Genomic DNA, 13,708 nt, shown 5'->3' on the forward strand with positions numbered 1-13,708 from the left:
GGCGGAGCCTCCTCAGCGCCAGCTGACGGTCCCCCCAGGAAGCCCTGGGAGGATAACTTGAGATGCTCCTACCGCGAACTCTCCTCTCTGCCCGCCCCGGTCTGTCATTACCCGGAGGAAGGCAACCTCATGCTTTGTGGGGGCTCTCCGACGAGCACCTGTAAAACCCCCAACAGTCCTCCAGTGCTGGCCATCCCAATCACCACACCCCACGCGGTGAGCTCTTCTTCCCACCTTGTTAGATGCCAACTCCCATAACACTATTCACAGATACATAACGTACATAGCGGTGAGGAAACTGGTGCCAGGGGAAAGGCCTGATTCTCAAGACCTGGAGCTTAGACGATGACCAGGTGAGAATGAACATGTGAACTCCCAATTCATTTAAATGAGTGCTCGTGCCTTATAAGAAGAAGAGACTTCCCCAGCCAGCCCTCAAAATAACTGTGAAGCACCAACCTTCCAGATGTGGTCTGAGACATCCTTCCCTTTCCACGTTAGCCTGAGCCCATCAGAGACACCACTAACTATAGAGGTAACAGGACGGAGCAAATGTATTGACCAGTTTGCATCCAGCGTTACAGTTCAGCATTTTGCCTTGCTCAACTCTTCACAAAATAACAGGATACACCCTCAGTTACAACATGTCCCTAATACTATACATCACTTAAATATTAGTGGTTGGTTGTAGGACTGGTCAACTTCTGCAAACAGCATTCTTGACCCAAAATAGTGTTCAGCTGATGTGGGGCGAAAAAGGAATTACTGTTTGCCTATAAAGTATTTAGCCCCAAGATAAATCCTTGGCTACAGCTACAACTGGACATCACATGCTTCTCCACCTCTTGCCAAAAATAACAAAGAATTTCTTTATTTACTTGCACAACTACATGTACTCTGCTATTTTTTCTCACTACTTGTTCCAGTATTTTCAACACGTGTCTGCTTGATCTTAGCCTTTATTTAGGACCAGTCCTTGTAATAAAGATTGTTAGGATGTGAAGTCAGAATTTGAATTAATTAATTGGAGAAGAGAGACTTATTGTACAGAAGTACTAAAACCTAACATTGGAGTTAGTACCACAACACCACCAATGCTCAGTCTTGTAAGTAATGAGCCATATAATTTAGGGCTGCGGAAGAGATAGGTGGGTGTCAATGGTAGTAAATTATAGCTCTCAAGAGCTGCTTACTAATTTTAGAAATATTAATCAAGCTCCTAAAAAATATCATCCTACAGAATTATTTCTACATGTTTTATTAACACATAAATAGACAGTAAATGTTGATAAACATTCTTGTTGATTACTTAACCATACAAACTCTAAAACGGCTTAACCAAAAAAAAAGCATTAAATGTATGCTCATTCAATCCATACTTCATCCGCAAACTTAAATTGGTGTACATCACCCCAAATTGTGATCCACTGACAAGTCTCAACATCATATTTCCAGCTGTTTTTTAGGATATATTTCTAGTAATTTTCCCATGTTTCACCATGCACCTTCTTATAGTTTGATAACCAAAACAATCCAAATACAGTTGTAAATTTGAATGATACCAATCCTCTACTAACAGGCAAAATTATGACTCCAGTGCTCCACTGATACATATGCACAGTTTCAACCGACTTTCAGAAACAGATTTTAATTTAGATTTAGAAAAGATGGGGTGACTTTGGGCTCATTAACCTCTCTTATCATACTGTTCTCTCACTGGAGTTTTGAGTTGGTCACATTTGCTAAATGACAGCACCTCCCAAAACATCCCAGCACTGTCAGTTCTGTCCTCATGTTCCAGTTTTAGCTAATTAGATCAAGCTAGACTTCCACTCACCTTGCAACAGGAGTATCATCAGCGTGTAATCAAACTCTCAAATCTCTTTGAAACTCCTTCAGTTGCTTTTGTGAAGCACATCATCCCTCTGCAGATCCATTATTTGTCCTTATTTCCTTACAAACTCCCTTCTTTGGGAGCTGTTTCAGTTAAAGGTTTCCTCATCCACTGCACATTTCTTCAGTGTTAGGACTGAGGGCTGGCCAGAGCCAGTGCAAGCTGAAGCCCTGAACCTCCTCCGTCAGTGACTCCTAAGGATTACTTTGGCCACAAAAAAGTTTTTAAGTGCCCACAAAGCACAGTAAAACAACATTAGATGTATCAGCAAGCTTTAAACACTCTGATGAACGTTTCTATCAGAGGTTAAATATGACTGTCTGAGAAACCCTCACATGATTTTTTTTGTCACCTGGAAAACAGCAAACACTTCCTTGTCCTAATTTTCTCTTGGCAGGTACATTTGTGCTGGTAGGCAACTGAGGGGTTAATGTGGAAACTCCTGTTACACCTGTAGGTACTGTGGACTACTGATACCGTTTGGAGGGGAGTGTTTTGTTTCAAAGTACCTAAGTAAGTCAGTGGAAGGAGGCCCCGTGTCATTTAGATTCATTTAGAAAGTCCAGCATTGAAACACACACCTCCATGGCCTTCTGTTCCTCCTTGTTTCTAAGCCTTTGCAGAGGATAAGCACTAGTTAGGTGTGAGTGCTCTGAGTAGAAAAAAGAAACAGAAGTTAGAAGAAGATATTTCCAACAGACATAATCTATTAGGCAGCAAAAAGAAATGATCTAAGGACAGGCTAGAAGCTTTTGGCAGAACACCTACCAATGACATTTTGTGCTATTTTTGTTACCAAAATCCCAAGTGTACATGCAGACTGAAAATGCTTTGGCTAGAACAATTTGTTTTACTCCGCAAACTGCTATAAGCTATATCATCAAAACACTTTTTACAGCCAGTATGAGTTGTTTATATCAGCTTATGAGTTGTTTGTATCAGCTAGACTCTTAATTTTTGAACAACCTTGAGTCCTGAACAAGGCTCTACTATTAGAGCAAAGCCACAAAGATAGGACAGGAGAAGGCAAGACCACAGGGCTGTAATTCCATCCAGCAGGCCCCGTGCTCAGTCCCTAATAACATAGATGCAATTGCATGAAACAGCAAGCCACACTTCCAGTTCCTTGCTGTGAAAAGGGACAGAACAGGCCTCTTATAATTTTCCTGACCAGTTAAATTTCCCCAGTGATAGCTCTCCACTGCTAGCACTGAATATCCCTTTTAGCAGATTCAGCTCACCCGGCTGAAAAGGCTTTTCTTGGGTCAGGAGTACACTCTGTGACTGTCAGAGCTGACACAAAGAGGAAGGCAGAATTTTTCCTTGTCACCTGGATGGGAGAGCTGTGCAGGCTTCAGCTGAGTTTTCTGGGTAGAAATTATGAAATCCAAACAACCCAGAAGCTGTTTGGCAACGTGTTGTGACCACTGCAGGTGTCCAGGCCTTCACCTAATCTGACAAGTACAAGCAGCAAGTACAGATCAACACAAGGAGGGCGGAACAAGCGACGGTTCCATTTAAATTTTTCCTTCTTTAAAACTTGCAGGCCACAGTCTTTAGTCTTTCCCCCAGTACCTAATAATTTGTTAAGCAGGAAATTAATTCATGGATTCAAGTTATAGGATTCCAAATTATAGTATTACTTTACTGTTTTTCACATTGGATGAAATATTTTATGCTTAAAGTATTTTTCCTTCCCAAACAGACGTAACACTGGACAAAATTGTTTATTTTCTTCTCACAATTCCTTATCTAATGAATTTTTTTAACTGATGTAACTGTCACCAAGTATGACTTGTATTATAAGAAACAAGCATTCGATATTCTGCATTTGGATTAAAACTTTTCAAGATCCAGATTCCTGTGGAAACATGTAAAGGGATCAGAGTTAAACTGATAAAAAGTGCTCTTTTAAAATATAAGAATTTAAATTTACACTTTCCACTGATTACCATCATATTCAGATAAGCTTGGTTCAAAGTTCCCCATCTCCCCTCCCCATAGATATGTTTGCTAGGTATATCCAAAATCCAACCTTCTGATGCTGGGTGTAAATGGAAAATTACTTTCAAATTTAAAGCAAACATACACTTTGCTCCTTTTGCAACAACTGGAAGGTCAGTTGAGAAGCACTGTGTTTCCTCAATTAAAAAACACACAGGCTTCTCTACGCATTTTACACTGAGTCACTTGCAAAAATAAGCACAAATTTCACTTTTTATTTCCACTTTATTTTTTGCAGATTTAATACAGGACTAAAAAAAATACACTGGAGCAGAGGTGGGGAAAGGTATTTGTTTATTGTTGGCTGTTTAACTTACAAATTCAACAGCCTGGCTCCTCTGGAAAGATTTAAAAGCAGCTAAGGACAGAAAATACCTTCCATGGGCTCGTGGTGGTTTCTGGGGCTTTGTGCCTGCTTGTGCCAATGTTCGTTTCACGAAGACACCACAGGTCCCTGTGCATCTCCCAGAGGGAATGAATGAGGAGTGATCCACTGCAGCTCTTCCAAAGAAGAAAATCAGATTAAAACATTCTTCAGATTGCCTGTCTTTCTACTTGTTCCTTCCTCAGCCTTTAAAACCCACTTCCAAGAAACCTCCCGCACCATCCTCACATTGCTACTTCAAATTCTGCCAGGTAATGGTAACTCTTAGGAAATAAACTTGTCTGCTATCTAAAGGTAATGATAGGGTGACTAAAATGGTAATTCTTAGAAAATGTAGAAGGAACCTAAAATGGTTTTGGTTATCATGTAGGTAAAAGCTGGCTGACTTGAAATGAAATGCACACCTCATCCAAACTAAAACACTAATCCCCTAATTTTTCACATCACAGAAAGGCAGAAAAACTACACTGTAGAATCATTAAGATTGAGAAAGACCTCCAAGATCATGGAGTCCAACTTTTAATAGATGTTTATATACAAGGCAGCAGGAAAAAAAACACAAATAGAAAAATATCATAAATTTATCTTGAAATTACATAAATACCTACTAGTTCAATTTAGGTTTTACAGAACTTTTCTCTCTCTCTCTCTTTCTTTTTTTGAATTGTTTCTTTTCAACCTTATTGTCCTTTTCAGTGCCATAGTTGTTGAAACAGCTAACTGGGACAACTATAATTTAAAAATATGGCACCCTGCTAATTGTCACAGATGATTTTGCTCAGGGACACTGTGAAATGCTTATTTCTCTGCCTGTGCACATATTACATCAATAGGTGTAGATTTGACAGATGCTTAATTGCTGTGTTTTAAACTATGCTAAGATCTATGCTCATAGAAAATATTAACATATTTTCTTTAACAAAGAGCTAAAGAAATGCAAGATTTTATGGGGTGGTTGAAATATCTTTACGGGACCATGTAAATGCTAAGGTATCATGGTATTGTATTTTTCAGACTGTATTTTCATTTTCAGTCTAGTTTTCCTCTTTGTTAGAGTCATAGAAGTAGATCACCCCTTACACATGTACCTTAGGAAATCCACAGGGAAAGGGTTTGTCTTCAGGAAACGTGTCACGATAATATACATTTCTAGTTTGATACTCTAAATTTTCTTGCAAGAGTCTTTCTAATTAGCTATTTTCATGTAATCAATAGCCTCGGTGGTGTCTGAGTGTCTTTCACATAAGTGTATTTAATAATTACATTTTTATGTTCGCTCTCTCAAGCAGGAAAAGAATTGGAAGTGATTGTTAGGATTAACTAATGGTAAATGTGTACAAAAATACAGTATGTTTCTATTTTTGAAGTGTTTGGCAAGGACAAATATATTTTACAATATCAGATTTCTAACGATAAAATGGTGAGAACCTGGTTTGAACTGAGAATGATAATATTCAAGGTAATCAGCAAAAAATAAGATCATCCACTCTCAATTTAATGATATCCAAACATTGTAAAAATGTTTACTTTACATAAAAAGTCAAAAAAAACCATTGAAACACTTTTTCTATGGAGGAGAAAAATCACTTTTTGAAATAAAAAGCATATTTAAAACTAAAATTCCAATGACATTGTGCTAATGTAAAAAATCTTTAATAGCAAATATTGCCATTTTTTCCTGTTGTTTTGAAATAAGCATCAATAAGCACCCTACATTTAAGAATATCCATAGGGTACCATCCACTAATACTACAATCATTTCATTTTTACAGGTGAGTAATGACTTCTCTCTTTAGTGACTGATACATTGCAAGATCAAGGGCTGCAGACAGATGAAGAGCACAACAAATGTTCCAGCTGACCTCACTCCCCAAAATGCATCATTCCTACAAATAAACGTCATTAAACACAAGCAGGCAGTCAAATTACAGAATTAAAACATAACCCTGCATTACTCGAGTGCGTCGGTGCTTATTAGCAGGTGCACTGACTCCAGGGAAACTATTGACATGAGTAAAGATCTCTGGGGCTGTGCTTTTGCAATATATTCCAAAGCCTTTTAAAGTAAATAGACTGATTGACTGACTGCTAGCTCAGGCGGAGGCTTTCCCGTGGCAAAGAGAAGTTTTATCTTAATGGAGAATGTACCAGTCTCCCCCACAAGCCACAGCACAGAGGAGTGGAGCCCACTCTAACTCTGGCAGGCACTGAATCACTTCCAAGCCTATTTTAGAATTAAATGGAAGATGACCTCGTTACCTGGGTCTCTCCAACCTCACGGTGAAAGCACTTGAGGACTGAGCCAGGGCTTTGCTATCAGCAGCTAAAGTCCAACCACATTAAAAGCAAAACCCAAACCACAAAAAACCCCCCTTTTGTTGCAGTGGTGTAAGGCCCTGTTACTAATCTGTCTGTGGCACAAATCCTCCCTGAGAAGCAGTTTTACCTGAGTCAATGTGCACGTGGCTTGCAAATGTCCACATACACCCTCCCTTAATAGTTTAATACATCAGCAACTTATCCATATGCTTTCCTACCTTTTAAAAGTAGATATCCTTATTTCTCCCCTCCCTCATGAGACATCGTTAATGAAATACCAGTTAAAAATACCTTCTAAAGATTTAAATTCCCACATTAGAGACTCTCCGCCTAGAACGAACAACAGAAAAGACACATTAATTACATGAGTTATGAAAACAGATCAAACCATTATAAAGAAAAAAACCACTTCCTTCTTTAGCAAAGAGCATATTTTCCTATAAATGTGTTTATTCAGAGATGCAAGTGTTCTAATGGAATTCTTACAAAGGTTACAAAAGTAACTTGTGCTTATTTTTTATTTTTCTGTTCCAAGCCAGTAACAGCCCAAATCTGTTCCAAAGGAAAAGCTGATGTTCAGCAGTAGTTTAATGAATTGTTTTGACCCAGTGAAATACACCGTGTCCCCTCCTAGTAATGAGACACTTGGCAGAAAGTATCACATCACACGAACAATGGCAGCAGGCTGTCATTACGACCCACAAAGGCCCGTCACCTCTGAGCAGTCTCTCTTCAGACAATGCAGGGGAAGATCAGGTAACACTTCTGCTGAGCTAACTGCATGTGCACTTGGTGGTGGTGGTGGTGCTTTTACCTGCAGCATTTTCAGTTTATAACCATTTTGGTGATAGTAAAAGCTTTATAAATATTTTCATTTGCTTTTCTTTTAACACCTCTTTGCAAGTTAGACATAAAGCTGGTGTTACTTTCTGACTCATGCTTTTGATTAAACAAATTTAATTTTAAAATGTTTTAGTGTAAAATACACAAAAATATCATGTCATCACAAAATGACATGTCTACCCATGTGACATTTTAATTAGATTTACTGTGAAGGTAGACAGGAAATCAGTTGGGTTTTATGGCTTTATCATATTTTGATATAATTACCACTCTCTGCCATTGGAACAGGGAGTACAGCCCTACACATTAATGATCTGATGTTGAAAAGAACATGAGAGAGGAGAAGTGGAAAGGAAAATTGCAAACAGATATCTAGAAATAAAAACATGGTCATAAGCATCACGTCATGCTCAAACAAAATGAACGGCAGTGAGATACAACAGGTGAGAAAATGAAAGGACAGAAACTGCAGAGCACAAAACACGACCGCTACCCCAGGAATACTGAGCCTGGTGAGACCATGGTGAGATTCACTCATGTGTACATGCAAAAGTTCTCATGGTATCCTCAGAGTTTGCCAACAGCACTGCAATGATTTTGCTGGATTTTCTCTTGAAGGGGATCACAAGGAATGGAAGAATTGCCATCAGGACATGGAGGCACAAGAAAAGGCCCACGGCTCCAGTCTCAGATTCTTCTTCAACTGAAGGTCTCAAGAAAACTGGAGATCCTTCTAAAACAAGTTATTTTTATCAACTCTGTGGCTTAGAAAACACCGTTTCTGCAGTTGTAATATATGCAGTGAACCTCAAGACCATTTTCAGATTGATTTTTCTTTTTTAAATACAAACTGCACATCTCAGAATAAGATAATGAACTGGCACGTGTTACATAAATAGTACATCTGTCAGGGATTGAAGTACTTCCATTCCTACCTCTTGTGGCATATCTTACAAAGGAAAATACGTACAGCTATTCCCAACAAAAACAATTTAATAAGTGCAAATTAGTTTATCCTTTTTCTATCTCAGTGACAAGAAACATCTCTATAGACTTCATTATTTTTCTATATTCATGTTTTTAAATAATTTAAAAATAAAAAATACAAATCTGAGATTAGCCATATTTTCAGTAAAAATATGCTTTATTAATCAATTTAATTTATTATTTAATTACATAGATGTGGGACACTGTAATCTATAGTTCCTATTCTGGATAGTCCTCAAAATGTGATAAAAGTGCATCCTGTGAGGAAATGTATCACCTATCATTCACGTTTCACAAAAATACCAAAAGGAAGCTGAAGGTAATAGCTAAAAGAGCAGGTGTTAGGGCACAGACTGAAATGCCCCAAAATTAAGGCATGAAAAAGAGCAGGAAAAAGCATTACTTAATCAAAAGGTATGGGCTTTTCAAGCAGCCTGTGTACAGGGTAGAAGCTACACCATTTAAATCACTGATTGTGTTATTTTATATCTCTTTTTGTTCACTTGTTTATGACTTATGCTTAAGCAGAGATTACAGAACAGGGATAGGACGTGCACAGGTCTTGGGAAGCAGCTTCCCAGACTGTGGAAGTGGTGTCATGACTTGGAGAGAAACCCTGCAGGTTTCCCCTCATGACAGAGGTCCTGGTGGAGGGGAGGTCTGCATTCAGCACAGTCTCCCTGGCAACCGCGGTGGGCATCGCACACAGGGTACCACATCCTGCACCACAGCCAACACACACAGGAAGTCCTGCCAGAGTTCTGCTCTCCTCCTACACCTTACCGAGCTCCTTTTGTACCTAGTTTTCCTCTCTGTAGTTGTTAATCACACAGTGTGATAATAATCACCACCAGCACTGATATATTCTGGAACAGGCCCGGACAACCGGCAGCATCAGGGCTGGGGATAAATTTTCTACACATCTAACATGATTGTAGAAAGGAAGCTGATGGGCAGCTGTGCACGACACATGCCATGCTGGCTAAATGATCTCCTGGAGCAAATCCATTATGGTCAGTCTAATTATTTCTAGGATGAATATGGCTCCAAATGCTTTTTGATTACTGAAGAAAATTTGCACACTGAATACTTAATTTATTAAGTTTCTTACCTATACAGCTCCTAAGATCAATGCTGGAATAATAGTAGAAGTTCCATTTTCATTCAAGTATCTCCTGATGCTTTGTGTGTTGTAACTACTACATAAAACTCAACCAAAATCTCGCAATGCTTACATTAAACTAGTAACGAACATTTATGGGAAATATCCAGAATATCAGTACTAATTTTAATCGATATAGAGACAACAATATTAGCAAAGTAGTCCAAATTATGGACCAGAATTTCATGGTCAGGAGTCACCTGAAATATAAACCACAAAGATGGTTTCCAAATGAAATCTTACAGAGCTTTCTATCTAAGCATCAGACAAGAGACGACAGATGGATTCAGAGAGAAAAAGGGGAGTGTACAAGGAAAGAGGAGACAATCTTGGCCAGCACTGTAGGGAGCATCATATCAGTGCACCAGCTGCCCACCTGCCTCAGGAGTCCTTATTTCCTGAAGGAAGAAATTTTGCCAGTGCCAGTTTTATTCATTATTGTAGGACTGCCAACATTGTTTTTCTCCTGAAAGACAAAAATGTGTATGTCATGTAAAGCCCAATAAATATAATGCAAGTCCCACTGAAATCTTCAAAAAGTACATCAGTTCCATGGGTGGGATCAGGATTTTTCACAGAAATTTTTCCATTTCTTCAAGTACTGTTTACACATGTATTCATTCCCCCTCAAAAGCAAGCCCTTGGAGATGACAATTTAGTGAGAAAAGTATTTAAAAAAATCCCAAACAAACCTGGATTGTTAGTGTGGTTCCACTCATCATTACATACCATAAGACATGGAAATCAGCTTTTTATAGCCTGGCATGATGACAGCTATTTGAGTCTTGAACTTAAAAGCAGTATAAATATTTTCGGTTTAACACATTAAATATAATGATCAGACATCAACCATTCTTTACCATTTAAATGCATTTCTTCAGGAGAAGCAAATTCATGTATTATAGTAGAAACTAATAACTATTTCACAGCAGGGTATGAGTAGCTTCTCATTCATTTTTTATTAAATAGTTGTATCTGTTACATGTGTGAAAGACTGCTTTAGCTGCTTATATGAGGCTTTTAAGGCAGAATAGCATTCCACTCAGCAGATGATACTGAAAAGCACTAATTTAATTCAATAATTAACTTCCTTGCATTTCATTTCCAAGCTCAAAATATTATCTTTAATTAAAAACACAATAGGAAATTGCCTAGTTATCTAGTTCTTTAACAACGTACTTCTTAGTGTAAGGCACTTAAAACTAATTCAATCACTGTCTGTAGCTTTTGTACTAAGTCATACTTAAAAATGAGCTGGATAACTCATGTCCCTTAAGCTTTATAGCTAAGAAAAAAGTGCAGCTCTTGGCTTTATTTCTGATCAGTGGTGGAGTACCTTGACTGCAGCAACCTGGCCATTTGTCCTTTCCCCCTTTCATTTCAGTGAGTGTATCTCATATCTTCCCACAGTAGCTTCAGAAATGCCTTTCGGTCCAGCAGAGTCAGTTCTGTCATCTCTAACACCATTTGCATTTACATTATTTACAACAACTTTACATTGCCTTTTGTACTTTATTACACTCACTAAGTGACTGTGCAATCAAACTTACTCATTAAAACATCTTTAGCAAAGCTCCTTTCTGAATCATAATTTTCATTTAGTTTCTTTTCAGGGTATAATTTTTAAAGCTTGATGTTTATTAGACAAACAATAATGAAGTTGTGAGGCCTCCAAAGTGATTTATTTTTGAGACCTCTTTCTAACCTTTTAATTTAAATCTTAATTTGGAATTAGTTTAACATGAGAAAGTGAGATCTATTTTTCACTCTAATCCTAAATCAATATTGGCTCAGAAAATTATTCTATCTGAGGCAGAGAGCATATATTATACCATTAAAAGTAACCTTTTGCAGGGAATATCACTAATGCTGCCTAAAAATAATTCATTTCCACAAATCAGAATGAGAAATCCATGGGTTTTTTTGGCCCAGACACCTTAAAATAATTTTGTCTCTCCATAATCCTTCTCTGTATACTGTTCTTGCTTAATTGATGCTAATGAGAATGTAGAAATAAGGTGGTTAACACATCCCCTAAAATGTTTGCCTTGACACATGTAGAAAGGTTCTTCTAAGACACACCAGGACAAGCCACAGAAGTAATTAAGCTGAAGTATATTGGAAGAAAATCATGATTTAAAGGCAACAGTTTGATTACATTGCAAAATGTTGACATTATTTATTACAAATATCTAGAAAATCATTACATTTTCATGAAGTCTTCCAATTGACTTGGATCAGTCTTTCTTAGTAGAAAGGCAGGTTTAATCAGTATTTCCCAGACAAGAATGGTAAATACTGCAAAATTGCTGAACTTAATCTAGATATTAACCAAAATAAAAACTCTCCAAATATTTTATTCTTTAAGAAAACCTTACAAATATAATCCCATCCTGTCATTGGGAATATGCAATAATTGCAAATTGTGTAGTTTGGTTTAAAAAAAAAAACCAAAACACTTAAAAAAAAAAGAAGTTGCTAAGCTGTTTCCTCTCCACTGATCATCACGGCCTTATTTTTAAAGCTCTTGATTAGTTTGTCTCCTCAGGCCCACTAGGACATCCCTGCAGATTTTCCTCTCCCAGATGCCATTTCAGTGCAGACCTAAACCACCCATGGATGTGTCTGCAGTAACTGTGGTGTTGCTTCATGCCCCTGGTGGTCCCAGCAACACAGCAGGACTGAAAAGCAGCCAAAGAATCAAAGAGAAACGGTGGAAAAATCAAGTTATTCTTCTTGCCATCACAAAGCTTTCCAGGAAATTGCCTTTCCAGCTAAGGGAAATCATAGTGCTCTGTAGTGGTCTGTGAGGAAGTACAAAATCAGCTGGACTATCAGTAAGGTTTTCGTTTTCTTTGAATGAGATGGTATTAAACTTTATAAACACTATATAAATTTAACATTATTAAATTTCATCACATTCAATAATTTTTTATCCTATATTAAGATCATGCTTCTCCTGGGCTGCATGGTAATTTTTCCACTTCTAGAGCCCTCCCTCCCACACATGCAAAGGCTCAGACCCTTTCTTCCCTTTCTCCTCGTGCGCCGTAAGTTCCGCTGGCTCTGGGAACTGAGGTTCCCAAAGCAGAGCTCTGTGCCTGTGCCCCCAGAGCCTCCAGCACAGAGGTGTGCCAGGGCACACACTGTACTCCATCGCTGCTGGAATGGCCCCCGAGGGCCTTGTCAGAGAGGAGCAAACTGGAATAGTTCTCGTCTTTCACAGACACCAACCCAAAGGTACCACTTAAGTCATCTGCATTCCCCACTTTTCTCTTTCAACCAGCATTCTGGGTAGTCTTTTCCTGCAGGTTTTAGAAGCAGCTGTGATATTCAATTGATTTTCTATTAAAGGTCATTTTAGTCTCACAGTTAAATTTCTATTACAATTCAGATTTGTTTCGGTTTGATCTGGGGACATGACAGAGGTTAACCCAATTCATAGATCACATTAGGTGAATCATACGTGGAAAGTTTCCCAGGTCATTCAGGGTGAAACGGAATTTCAGATGTAATACCTTCTAACAGAAGAAACAATATTCAGGTGACTCCTGAGCAACGATTTGTAATAAATTCTGACTTAGCAATGGCACTGAAGAAGGAGTACTGCAAACAGTCGCTGTTCTCCCAGATTTTGTGCTGCATGCACACAGCAGCCACGAGCTGTGCCCCGACATGTACAAAGCATTGTCTAACAGTACGAAATCCCAGCACTGATGAAACTCTGATCACCACCCACTGAAATGCCCAGTTCCTGCCATGCCTTTTTGCATATTTCCCCCCCACCCAGCTGGCTGAGCCATCCTGCTGTAGTCCCGAGGTGTCTGCTTGTTAGTCTCTGTCACTTGGGCAGGGGGGTTAAGACTTTTTATTTCCAGTAAGGGTTTTTATTCCTCCTCTGTTTTTTCTTTTCTTATTTCTGATGAGTGGCACATTCTCTAGTTTAAAAAAAGTTTGAGACAGAGCGTGAACACTAATTAGTAAAACGACTTCAACGTATGTACTTTATATTTTTCAAGTATATTCTACACATTATGCAAAAAAAAAACAACCTAGAGGAGATCAAGCAGCGAAGTTATTCTGTACTGATGATGGTACTAGAAAAACCCCTTTT

The 13,708-nt window shown here is 38.4% G+C and overlaps 1 long non-coding RNA gene across 4 annotated transcripts in view; it reads right to left on the minus strand.

Moving 5' to 3' along the window:
* Window positions 1-27: 27 nt before the first annotated feature.
* The window catches only part of LOC108444719, a 32,318-nt gene continuing 18,637 nt past the window's right edge, over window positions 28-13,708 (minus strand). For 2 of the 4 annotated variants that reach the window (XR_001859371.1, XR_001859368.1), the window contains 4 exons: window positions 9,971-10,060; window positions 6,821-6,932; window positions 4,274-4,399; window positions 28-3,348 (listed from right to left, as the gene is read on the minus strand). This is a non-coding gene — a long non-coding RNA (uncharacterized LOC108444719). The remainder of the gene's footprint in view (window positions 3,349-4,273; window positions 4,400-6,820; window positions 6,933-9,970; window positions 10,061-13,708) is intronic. The other 2 variants (XR_001859370.1, XR_001859369.1) reach the window with 2 other exon arrangements.

This window comes from Corvus brachyrhynchos, unplaced genomic scaffold, assembly GCF_000691975.1.
Source record: "Corvus brachyrhynchos isolate BGI_N302 unplaced genomic scaffold, ASM69197v1 scaffold281, whole genome shotgun sequence".
NCBI lineage: Eukaryota > Metazoa > Chordata > Aves > Passeriformes > Corvidae > Corvus > Corvus brachyrhynchos.